Source organism: Crinia signifera, chromosome 7 (genome assembly GCF_055691185.1).
Source record: "Crinia signifera chromosome 7, ASM5569118v1, whole genome shotgun sequence".
Classification (NCBI taxonomy): domain Eukaryota; kingdom Metazoa; phylum Chordata; class Amphibia; order Anura; family Myobatrachidae; genus Crinia; species Crinia signifera.
The window spans coordinates 77,128,683-77,142,061 of record NC_139223.1 but is presented as its reverse complement, the minus strand read 5'-3'; the positions used below and the strand labels follow the sequence as shown (position 1 = coordinate 77,142,061).

The 13,379-nt window shown below is 41.1% G+C and overlaps 1 pseudogene; it reads left to right on the top strand.

The window, feature by feature from the left end:
• Nucleotides 1–8,975: 8,975 nt before the first annotated feature.
• Nucleotides 8,976–9,092, top strand: LOC146025276 (5S ribosomal RNA; annotated as a pseudogene).
• The last annotated feature ends 4,287 nt before the right edge of the window (nt 9,093–13,379 follow it).

The following is a 13,379-nucleotide window of genomic DNA, read 5'->3' as shown; positions in this document are numbered from 1 at the left end:
GGTATTTACATTTGAAATTAGGAGGAAATCACAACACTGATCAAAGATTTGAGGAAACTTCTCAATATTACTGAAATTCTACTACATGCCACTAAGGGCACCTTTTTGAAGGCAAGATTGAAACCTAATTGTCTGAACATAAAATGTTCATTCAAATATATGTTTAATAAAGATTTGGAATGATCCGATAACAACGAATTCAATTGATCATGAAAGATTGTACAGCAAAATAAAAGGCTAATTTTATGGCATTTTTTTGCCCAATGTTTTTAGGGCAATTCAATAAAAGTTATTTTTTTCACAGTAAAATATATACACTATCATGTGAAAGCAAATACATTGCCAAATCTGTGTGTTTTCAGAGTGTGGCCAGGAAAACAGCCTTTTCTCCCGCTTCTGGGCAGGTGAAACCATTAACCAGATATTGCTGTTTTTGAGTATAATTGCATTATAACCTAGAGATTATTTTCCTGTGGTAATTTACTTCTAATTGAATTCCCCCCCAAAGGGTACTTTAGTTTTAAGTATCTATATAAGATGAATGCTTTTATTGATCTATTTTTGGTTTCCTAGTATCAAACGTTTATAGAACAGATGCAAGTTTTGTGAGTAGAAAAAAAGTATCAATTGTAACACTTGCCTAATAGAAATTCATTTAATAGCTTAGATCTAGAAAGTTCACAAACTTTTTTGAATTAGGGCATCCTTGAGTATTAGTATTTTTTTTCATGGCCAAAAGTTTCTTTTTGGGAAATTTAGGAAAATATATTAAATTAAACAAACTGTGTTTACAGGTCATCCTTAGGGTGTGACATGTGGTTAGGGACATGATTTGCTTCAGCTGGCCAACATATGTTAGGATTGGAAGTTACAAATAGTGGTTTTTCCTATTAAATTGACCATAATTCATTTGAATAGCTCCTGGACCACCAACCCAAGGCATCCCTGCAAGTGTCCCAGACACCCCAGGGAGACACGGCACACAGTTTGAGAACCTCTGGCTTAGATGATATTGGAGTGCATCAAAAAGTAGCCAGGATAAATTTTATATATATATATATATATATATATATATATATATATATATATATATAATATATATATATATATATATATATATATATATATATATATATATATATAGCAGACTCCATTAAATTTGCCAATTAGACTGTTAACCAATAATGTGCATCATGAACTCTTCCTATTACTGTTATTTCAGATGCACAAACCGTTCCAAGTGTATTGTTGAGTGGGCATGTATGCACTTTACATTTCAAACTGTGTAATTTTCAAGCAGAAGTAGGCATGATGGTGCAGAGTTCAAGGATTGAGAATAGAAAATGTCATAATAAATCCATTTCAGCACTTCAGAACACTGGCAGTTGTTTTCAAACTTCCATAGGTGTCTCATTCACTCCAGAAGACCCAGTTTATTCTCAGAGTTTATTCACAAAACCTCCAGGAACAGAAAAATGTTCCCAGCCCATTGAGAATCTATGGCAGATAAATAAGGCAGTGTTCGATAACCTAAATACCTACCACAAGAAAGCTAGTTGTTGCTAAGATCAGAATATTGGTCTGTAGGCTTGCTCAGTCCACTCAAAACTAAAAATCTTGGGTGGAACAACTTCCTCCCTGCAGTCTAACCATAACTCCATCCCCCCCAGCCTCAGTATAATGAACATTGCCATCCGTTGCGACAGCGGTTGGTACGGCATGATTAACAATTACTAGTATTTGCAGGCCTGCTCCCTTGGGGCCACAGCCATTTTTACACATAAATACTGGCCTTGTCGGCAAAGGACATTCTGAGCAACAGGTTGCTAGATGTACAATGATCCATGCACTGTACCTGATGTTGATCTGATGCTGCTTCTTTGGATGCAGGCAGTGGATCTGAGAAGACAGTAGTGTCTGTCTCTTTACAAATGATTGCTCCTACAGCATTATCATATGTTCACTGATCCATCTTGTGTCCACCTCCTTAATCAGCCCCTGTGCCTGTACATCTATATTTTATTTCCTACCACTAAAATATGCTGCCAATAAGAAAGCACTTATTCCTGTCCTTCAGACCAATGGGTATATTTGCTAAAGGTTGATTTCCATAGACCAGCCTTTTTCAACTGGTGTGCCGCGACACACTAGTTGCTAGGTGTGCCGCTACCTGCTGCCTCCAGCAAGACCTCTCAGGACCAAGATGGATAAATACATTGCAGGAACCTTCCACACACACGATTCCCATTTGCTGCGAGAACTGGTTACCGCTGTATATCAAGATGGAAGTAGCCGCTTGTACACTCCACTTGCGTTCCACCACTAAGGAAGGAGGCAGCACACCAAATAGCCGGAGCCGCAAGTCCCGGCTCAGCCAGCATATTGCTGCTGCAGTCGGGACCCACACGGGAGAAAAGCATTCAGCGCTCTTACCATGGAAGTGTTGTCTGGTCCAGGTGTAAGGGTAAACGCTATATCTACCTCTAGCTCCATGGGGGACATTTTTTTTTTTTAAAGAACAGCACTGTCTGTATCCTATATTGGGAGAGAAGCTTATAGAGCCATCATTGTAAAGACACCACCTACTGTAGGGCCTGGCATTAACCTTTTATTTATTTTCCACATTGAGTGGATTACTTACAGTGTATTTATACTATTGTGGAGGGCACTGTGTTTGTTTAATTACTGTCGGGGCCACTGTGTGTGTTTTTCCCCTGTGGGGCTCTGATGGTGTGCCTTAGCAATTTTAAAATCTTATAGGTGTGCTTCGAGTTGGAAAAGGTTGAAAATCACTGCCATAGACTTTAAATCAGAATAAATCTATCTAAATCATTATTGTAGTTCAGAGGCTAAAACAAACATCAATAAGGATCAGTTATACCCCTTTCAGACCTACTACCCGGGATTTTAGACCCGGTTCAAACCTGGGTTTTTAAAAATCCTGGGTCCTTTGCAGGTGCGCAGGACCCGGGATTTTAGAGGACTAAAATCCCAGGTAGAGCCTTTCAGACATACCCTAGTCCCGGGATTGTGCACGTGAAAAATCCTGGGATTTTGCCATATGTCTGAAAGGGGTATTAGAGGGCCAAATGTAATGGGGTGAGAGTTTCAGAAAGTGAGAGATTTTGGGAGAGTTTTCACATGTTTTTTAACCCCTTCCTGACACAGCATGTTTTTGCCTTCCTGACAGAGCCCTTTTTTTTCAAATCTGACATGTATCACTTAAGTGGGGATAACTTTTTTTTGCTTTTACTTATCCCAGTGATTTTGAGATTGTTTTTTCGTGACACATTGTACTTCAAGTTAGTGGTAAATTTTCGTCGATACAGTCTGTGTTTTTTTGTGAAAAATACCAAAATGTCGGAAAAAAATGGAAAATTTAGCAATTTGCAAAATGTTAAATTTTCTGCTTGTGAGACAAATAATCATACCACTCAAAATAGTTAATAACTAACATAGACCATATGTCTACTTTATGTTTCCATCATTATTTCAACTTCCTTTTAATTTTTTTGGACACTAGGAGGCTTACAATATGAATAGCAAATTCTCAAATTTTCAAGAAAATTTCAAACACTGATTTTTTTAGGGACCAGTTCAGTTCTGATGTGACTTTGAGGGACTTGTATGTGAGACACCCCCATAAATGATGCCATTTCAAAAACTGCACCCCTCACAGTATTCAAAACAGCATTTTGGAAGTTTGTTAACCCTTTAGGTGTTTCACAGGAATTAAAACAAAGTGTAGGTGAAATTTCAAAATTTCATTTTTTTTGCAGATTTGCAATTTTAATACATTTTTCTAAGGAACACAGTACATTTTACTAGAGAAATGTGACTAAAAATTGATTCCCCCAATTCTTTTGTTTTCATAAATATCCTATATGTGGCCCTAGTGTGCACGTTGACCAAACCACAGGCTTTATAATAGAAGGAGCACCTACTTGATTTTGGAGCCTCCTTTTTATGAGATTATTTTTTAGGCACCATGTAGGTTTCTAGGCACCATAAGATGCTAAAAGTTAGGAACCCCCCACAAGTGACCCCATTTTGCAAACTACACCCCTCAGGGAATTCATCTAGGGGTATAGTGTACATTTCAAACCCCCAGGGGTTTCACCAATTGTGGTACAACTGGGCAGTGAAAATGAAAAATTAATTTTTTTACACAAAAATGCAGTTCTGGCTCCAAATTTGTCATTTTCACAAGGAATGAAGGAGACAAAGCACCCCAAAATCTGTGCCCCAATTTCTCCCGAGTATGGCAATGCCTCATATGTGACCAAAAAATACCAGTTGGGTGCATGGCAGGACTCAGAAGGGAAGGAGTGATTTTTGGATTTTGCAGCTCAGATTCTGGTGGAATGTTGGTGGGTGCTATGTCGCATTAGCAAGACCCCCAAAGCACCAATACAGTGGAACCCCCCCACAAGTGACCCCATTTTGCAAACTACGCCCCTCAGGGAATTCATCTAGGGGTATAGTGTACATTTCAAACCCCCAGGGGTTTCACCAATTTTGATACAACTGGGCAGTGAAAATGAAAAATTACATTTTTTACACAAAAATGCAGTTCTGGCTCAAAATTTTTCATTTTCACAAGGAATGAAGGAGACAAAGCACCCCAAAATCTGTGCCCCAATTTCTCCCGAGTATGGCAATGCCTCACATGTGACCAAAAAATACCAGTTGGGTGCATGGCAGGACTCAGAAGGGAAGGAGTGATTTTTGGATTTTGCAGCTCAGATTCTGGTGGAATGTTGGTGGGTGCTATGTCGCATTAGCAAGACCCCCGAAGCACCAATACAGTGGAAGCCCCCCACAAGTGACCCCATTTTGCAAACTACACCCCTCTGGGAATTCATCTAGGGGTATAATGTACATTTCAAACCCCCAGGGGTTTCACCAATTGTGGTACAACTGGGCAGTGAAAATAAAAAAAAATTAAATTTTTTACACAAAAATGCAGTTCTGGCTCAAAATTTTTCATTTTCAGAAGGTATGAAGGAGAAAAAGCACCCCAAAATCTGTGCCCCAATTTCTCCCGAGTACGGCAATGCTTCATGTGTGACCAAAAAATGGCAGGACTCAGAAGGGAAGGAGTGATATTTGGATTTTGCAGCTCAGATTCTGGTGGAATTTTGGTGGGTGCTATGTCGCATTAGCAAGACCCCCGAAGCACCAATACAGTGGAACCCCCCCACAAGTGACCCCATTTTGCAAACTACACCCCTCAGGGAATTCATCTAGGGGTATAGTGTACATTTCAAACCCCCAGGGGTTTCACCAATTTTGATACAACTGGGCTGTGCAACTGAAAAATTACATTTTTTACACAAAAATGCAGTTCTGGCTCAAAATTTTTCATTTTCACAAGGAATGAAGGCGACAAAGCACCCCAAAATCTGTGCCCCAATTTCTCCCGAGTATGGCAATGCCTCACATGTGACCAAAAAATACCAGTTGGGTGCATGGCAGGACTCAGAAGGGAAGGAGTGATTTTTGGTGGTGGAATGTTGGTGGGTGCTATGTCGCATTAGCAAGACCCCCAAAGCACCAATACAGTGGAACACCCCCACAAGTGACCCCATTTTGCAAACTACACCCCTCAGGGAATTCATCTAGGGGTATAGTGTACATTTCAAACCCCCAGGGGTTTCACCAATTTTGATACAACTGGGCAGTGAAAATGAAAAATTACATTTTTTTTACACAAAAATGCAGTTCTGGCTCAAAATTTTTCATTTTCATAAGGTATGAAGGAGAAAAAGCACCCCAAAATCTGTGCCCCAATTTCTCCCGAGTACGGCAATACCTCACATGTGACCAAAAAATACCAGTTGGGTGCATGGCAGGACTCAGAAGGGAAGGAGTGATTTTTGGATTTTGCGGCTCAGATTCTGGTGGAATGAATGGTGGGTGCTATGTGGCATTAGCAAGACCCCCGAAGCACCAATACAGTGGAAGCCCCCCACAAGTGACCCCATTTTGCAAACTACACCCCTCTGGGAATTCATCTAGGGGTATAATGTACATTTTAAACCCCCAGGGGTTTCACCAATTGTGGTACAACTGGGCAGTGAAAATAAAAAAAAATTAAATTTTTTACACAAAAATGCAGTTCTGGCTCAAAATTTTTCATTTTCAGAAGGTATGAAGGAGAAAAAGCACCCCAAAATCTGTGCCCCAATTTCTCCCGAGTACGGCAATGCTTCATGTGTGACCAAAAAATGGCAGGACTCAGAAGGGAAGGAGTGATATTTGGATTTTGCAGCTCAGATTCTGGTGGAATTTTGGTGGGTGCTATGTCGCATTAGCAAGACCCCCGAAGCACCAATACAGTGGAACCCCCCCACAAGTGACCCCATTTTGCATATTGGGAATATAAGGAATATAAGGAATGCGGCTACTGATAAAGTGAAGATGAAACAACTAACCTCAGTAGCTAGGCATTTCCTTAAATACCACAACTCGGATACTTCTCTACTGACATTTTCAGGACTTGAACAAATCCATCTTGGACGTAGAGGGGGTGACATAAACCAAACTTTGTTGCAAAAAGAGAGCTGGTGGATCTTTCAGCTTGATACTCTTTCTCCAAAAGGTCTTAACGAAGACATCAATTTCAGCTCATTCCTCTGATATACCTCATCCACTCCCAATAATTAGACCCTATCCAAATTTACAGTTATCCATCAATAGATTTAATCGAAATATTCTCGCAAAATCCTTGGTCCGACCAGTAGGGAAATTGTCTTTGAACCATCTTGTGCCAATCTGGTTACACAACTTGTAAAAATCCTGTAAAAATCCTGTTTAAACACTACGTTTTCTCTTCTAGGACATACGGGCCATCTGGACAGCTTGCTACCTAATGATTCAATTAGTCTAGTCAATAAGCCACTAATACCTTTGTTAATATGAGCGTAATACATTAATTTTTATCCTTATATATATCATTTGGTTATCCACCTTTAATACATTATAATAGAAATTGTTATCCTCATTGTGTATCAATATAACTATCAAGTTAATATTACAGTGACGTTACTATGATTACAACATCATACCTTGTGATACACCAAAATGGGGGATGGTCAATTGCCAAAATATGCCAAATATGCGATATATAATGTATACTTTCATGCTATATATCTTTTTCTTTCAGAACGGATAAACCACTATGATATTCCAATCTTACTAGATTCTAGACCCAATGTAGCTGTCATTATAATAACCCATTATACCCATGTCTACGGCAAGGCCACTATACTGGTCTCCACTCAGACCACTCAAGTCCAAGATTAATTTGTTTAATTCTTTTATCTCCTCTTTCTCATTTTTATTTCCCCACATTAATATCTCCACACTCCAAGTAATATTGTAATAATATCAAACTTGGTACCATTAGTCGACACTAACTATGTTGACTACAATAGGTTGTCACTTAATTGATCAAACCTAGCTTCCTTTACAATTTAATCCTATCTGACACCAACAGTGTCATATTTATCAATACCTTTCTCAGCATTATCTCTATGCTCTCATAACTTCTAACATGTCACCCAGTGGTAATCACCACACATTCATTATTTTACCTATTTAATTTAATACCGCATAAGGGTGCCAATAGTCGACACAACTTATGTCAACCATAGTCGACACAAATTATGCCAATCATTAGTCTTTAATGACAATAGACACCATCGGTGTCTCATTTTCAATATCCTAATAAATGTTTACTTACAATAATTTAGTCCTAAACCCACAATCTCAGCACAGTATTAAGGGTGCCGTCAGTCGAACGTAATCATTTTCCTCAGCTACTAAAAGCTCAGGTGAATGTCATAATTACAACCACCAGCGGCTTCCACACACCCCCTTTTCTTATTGGAACATGCTTATGTCCATCAATTTTCCTAACGCAGGATTGGCCTGCCAAACCTCTTTTATACAGACTGGGAATCCCCAGTCCAGCACGTCATTGTGATCAAGCCCAATCGGGGCGAAACACGTGTCTTCTGACGTCAGGGAACTATCCAGCCACTCAGATCCCTCCCGCTGTCCTTCTCAGAGCAGCGCGGCCGGAGTGATTTAGACGGTAGAGGCTCTCACCGCACGGCTCATCTCCCCACGCGCTGATACTGCCGGCATTTGATACGAGGTAATCTGCTTTCTATTTCACAGATTACCGGTGGCGCACAGACTCTGTGTCTGATGCGCACACACTCTGAGACCGCCACTGAGCGGGACCTTTGGTCCTAATACCGCCACTGAGCAGGACCTCTATGCGATATCATATGGGGCACGCTATAAATTAGGTGTCCACCATATGAGAAATTGAGCTCCGATTAATGTGACCCGCAGGTTATAAATTTAAAAATTTAATTGCACACTATTGTTGTTTTGCTTTATTGACTATCCCATACTATCTCTTCAATTCCCCTACCCACTCCATTGCTGTTACTATTGAATTATTACCAACTACCCCAATTTAAAACCTTCTACTACAGCTGTTGAGTAATAGGCAATTAAATTGATAATCACTGTCTGTATCTCCTGTGGTTTGGTTTCATGTATTTGGTGTCCTTAACCAATACGCTGGGTTATACTGTCTTGATACATACCTTGAACCACATGCTGTGATGTATGTTGCTGATGAATTGATATATCTTGCACATACTATGATTTATGATTTATAAAGACCTTACTCACCCCTGCATGTGGCATTGTGCGCAGTATTCCCCATTACTGGCTCAAGTGACCACGAATCCATTGAATCCAGCAGTGGGCACATATATCATTATTCTGAGAGCAGGCCTCTCCTTACCCTTCTGATCTTTCCTCTTTCATTCTAATCTATTATTATCTCTCATCTGGACTCGCTCACTCTCTCATTCTCCTGAGCCACATCGGGGAAAAGCAGAAGTGACAACTGGCTCCTAGTTTCATTTGAGGCTCTCTCATCTAATGCTATATACAGCCATACATCGCTGGGCCGCCTGATCCCATCTGAACTCAGCAGCTAAGCAGCGACTGGCTGGATCAGTACCTCCTGGGAGACCATCAGGGAATATCCAGTGCTGTATCACACACTCCGACAGCAGAAGCAGCGAATGTATACGAAGAGCATTCTTATTTCTCCCTTTACCCATTAAATCCCGCTTCAACAATAGTAATATAAACCTGTTACTTTTATCATTACTTTTGGGTCCATTATTTGTTGTCACAGGAAGGTCTGAAGCAAGACCACAAAACATTACTAGTCTCTGCAACATTTATGTGCATGCTATTATTATACTATTATCTTGTGTTGATTTGCCTTGTTCAAATAATTACGGTCTGGTAAATTCCCTGCCAAACCATTTTCGCCCACTTGACGATTATAGCATTACAATTTCGTTTTTGTCTGCATTGTATATTACGATTATAAAATAAACTCCGTAGATATACTCATATGCTGATTGATATATGTTTTTAATCAATTCTCTCTTGAAAATGTTCTTTGTACTTAATTGACGTGTGCTTATATGCTTTTTTAAAAGTGTTATCAATAAAGGTTAGATTTTATGTCACCCATGTGTACACCATCTTTTCACTATCTTAAAATTTCAAGTGTGCCCCAAAAACCTTTTGTTCTCCCTATGTCTCTCCTATGACACCGAATTTAATTCAGTCATCCTGCTGAATCTTTTGGGAGCACCACCAACCCAGTACCCCATAAGAATTTTCTTGTTAAAAGGTCGCATGTTGGTTTAAACTAAATTCTAATTTTTCCAATTTTCTCTCACAAACTGCCTGTGACACCTCACCAGGGCCCTCATTCTGATCTGTGCGGAAATTCCCGCATTCTTACGGAGCGGTCCGCACGCCACGGCGTTTTGCCGCATGCGGCCATCGTCCGTCGAAACGCCCACGTGTCCTCCGCATTCGGACGGACTCACTCTTTAAGAACAGGGCGTGTTTACGGACGACATACAAAGCATGCGTGTGCGGGAGAAACACTCCGATTCGGCACGGTATTACAGAGTATTACAGGTATGCTCGGGAATACCGCATCCGAACGGGAGCCAAGCGGTGCTACCGCACGTAAGCGGAGTATTTACGCCAAACAACCCACTATGAAGTATCTTCTGCAATACATCACATGACCCACTTATTCAATTACCTATCCTCATAAAAAACTGCTTATTTGGAACATGTCGAATACACATGTGTATTGCTAGTATTAATATTCTGTCATGTCCATTGTTAGCAGTTTTAAAGTGTCTGACAAGTACAGCATATGTGGGGGACTAGTAAGGTTTCCTTGAAGCAGCAATGGTTTCAATTAAAGCACTGACAAGCGTCCTATTAGTGAGTAATGAGTAAAGGAGTAGATTCTATTGGGTTCAGGTGTTAATGGTTGTAGTCATTAGGCGTATGTTCGCCTAGCGCATGAACGAGTGGTGTCCGCAAAGCAATAGTACACTTGTGGACACCGCACATTTCTGCCCTTTTTGATCGCGTGCATTCGGAGTGGTTTCCGAATGTACGCCCCCCAACATAAGTGTACTCCCCCGTGTCCGCCCATGTTTCCGCCCCGTTTTGCCCACTTTGAAACTACGCCCATGTGTCATTCCGCATGACGCCCATAATACGCCCCTATTTCCCGACAGATAGCGGTGAACAGTTTTGGACGGGATTTGGCCGAACTGGTACCGAGTCAAGGCGTGGCACATGCGCGTAGCGTTCTCCACGCATGCGCAGACGCCATAAAGACGCGATCCGTAAGTACGCGGTAAAGTCCGCGTCAATCAGAATAAGGGCCCAAGTTATTTCTAATAGCTATGTGGCATTAGCAAGACCCCCGAAGCACGGTGAAATGATGAACCTAAAAATCCATAGATGTGTGGTATATTTTAAAACACTCCTTTATACATAGGCTGGGTTTGTCGGGGCAAGTGTCACACTGGAAAATAGTTTGCTTTCTTATTCCCTTTTTATAGCAAACTTTGCACCTTTTTTGTGTCCTGCCCTTTTTTCCAGTGGAGGGGATTTCATCAGGAAAATGCTGCCCTGGTACAATACGGGGGCCAGTACTAGAAGTACTGGGGCCCTCTGCCTGCTGGTTCCCAAATATTAGGCCCTTTATGACTTCCTCTTGAAAGTGCATAAATGTCCCCCTCTGGCTGGTAGAACGGAATAGCACGTAAGCGTTATACAGTGCCATCTGGATGATATACACGGCCAGCTTCTTGTACCAGATTTTTGTTTTCCGCAGGGCACTGTACGGCTTCAGTACCTGATCTGAAAGATCCACTCCGCCCATGTACCTATTGTAATCCAGGATACAATTAGGTTTTGAGGTGTGGGTACTGGTACCTCGTACAGGGACGGAGGTGGTACTGTCTCCGTGAATTGTTGTCAGTATAAGGACATCCCTCTTGTCCTTATATTTGACCAACAACATATTTTCGGTGCATATTCCCCTGCTTTCACCCCTTCTCATTACTTGGGCAATGTGCGTTTTTGGGAGGCCTCTTTGGTTCTTGCGCACAGTACCGCAAGCTGCTGTACCTCTTGAACCAAGGGCCTTAAACAGGGGGATGCTGGTGTAAAAGTTATCCACATAGAGGTGATAACCTTTATCCAGGAAGGGGTGCACTAAATCCCAGACAATTTTTCCACTAACACCTACGAGGGAGGGGGGGCATTCTGGCGGTTCAATTCTTGAATCCTTCCCTTCATATACCCTAAACCTGTGGGTGTACCCTGAGGTGCTTTCACACAGCTTATACATTTTTATGCCATACCTTGCCCTCTTACTGGGAAGGTACTGGCGGAATTTAACCCTTCCTTTAAAATGTATAAGGGACTCGTCTATGCAAATGAATTTATCTGGGATGTACATCTCTTCAAATTTGGCACTGAAGTGATCAATGACCGGCCTGACTTTGAATAGCCGGTCAAAGGTGGGATCATCTCTGGGTGGGCACTGTGCATTATCGTTGTAATGCAAAAATTTAAGGATTAACTCAAAACGATTCCGGGTCATGGCCATACGGTAAAGTGGGGTGCTGTACAGAACATCTGTACTCCAATATTGCCTAATTTCTGGCTTTTTTACTATGCCCATATGAAACACCAGACCCCAAAATGTCATCATCTCTACTGCATCTACAGGGGTCCACCTAGCAAATGATGACGTGGGGTTTTGAGCAATAAACTGCTGGGCATATAAATTAGTTTGGTCCACCATTAAATTTATAAAATCATCAGAGAAAAATAATTTGAAAAAGTCAATTTCTCTGAGACCTGTGGAATCAAATTGGATTCCTGGGATGGCCAAAAACTCAGGAACCTGGGGCTCAAAATTGTCTGGTGGTGGGGTCCATACGAGATCAATTATTGGGGGGGGGGTCTCAGCTGCTCTACGGGGGCGTCTTTGAGGGGGTCCCTCATCACTAGAGGAGGAAGAGGAGCTTAAGATGAATCCTTCAAATTCCCCGCTTGCCTCACTGGCTGTGTCAGAGTCAGAGGCAAGCATGGCATATGCCTCCTCCGCTGAATACATTCTTCTGGATGACTGGGATGACATTTGGGATGACATTTGGGATGCCATTTTTATTTTTGTGTTTCTGGTAGTGAAATGTTTCAACACGTGTATAGTGTAGGGGGGGTACAAACTTTATTTCAACCAGGGGGGTATGTAGTGTGTAGTGTGTATGTAGTGCAGAAAAAAAAAAATACTTTATACAGGAATTTGATTCCAATAAAAAAAAAAAAAATTGATGGGGTTAAAAAAAAAAAAAATTGAAGGGGTTAAAAAAAAAAAAAAAAAAGGTCCTGCGCCAAAAATTGAGCACAGATGTTGGTCAGTAACGTCCGTCACTGAACAGCGCTCAAAGGCAACAGGAATTTGATAAAAAAAAAAAAAAAAATAGATCAACCCTGTGCCGAAAAAGCTGATCAGTGATGTACGTCACTGATCAGCGCACAGTGGCCACAGGACACCCACAAAATCACAGTGTGTGTAAAAAAAAAATTAAAAAAAGACCCCACAGCACCCTCAAAAAAAAAAAAAGGTGATCACTGATGCGACACTGATTACCAGTGAGGGGCAGCAGGTGCACAACCTTTGGTGCAACTGACAGTGCAACTGGCAGCAACTGACAGGTATATATAAAAAAACAAAAAACCTCTGCACCCCCAAAAAGTTGCTGATCACCTCAGATATAGTGATCAGCACAAAAGGCGGGGGCAGCAGACACAAAATATAGCACTCTCTATCACTCTCTGTCACTATCTCTCTCTATCTCTCTATCTCTCACTATCTATCACTCTATGACACTGCAGCAGCAGCACTGACAGTTATATATATGAAAAATAACCCCTGC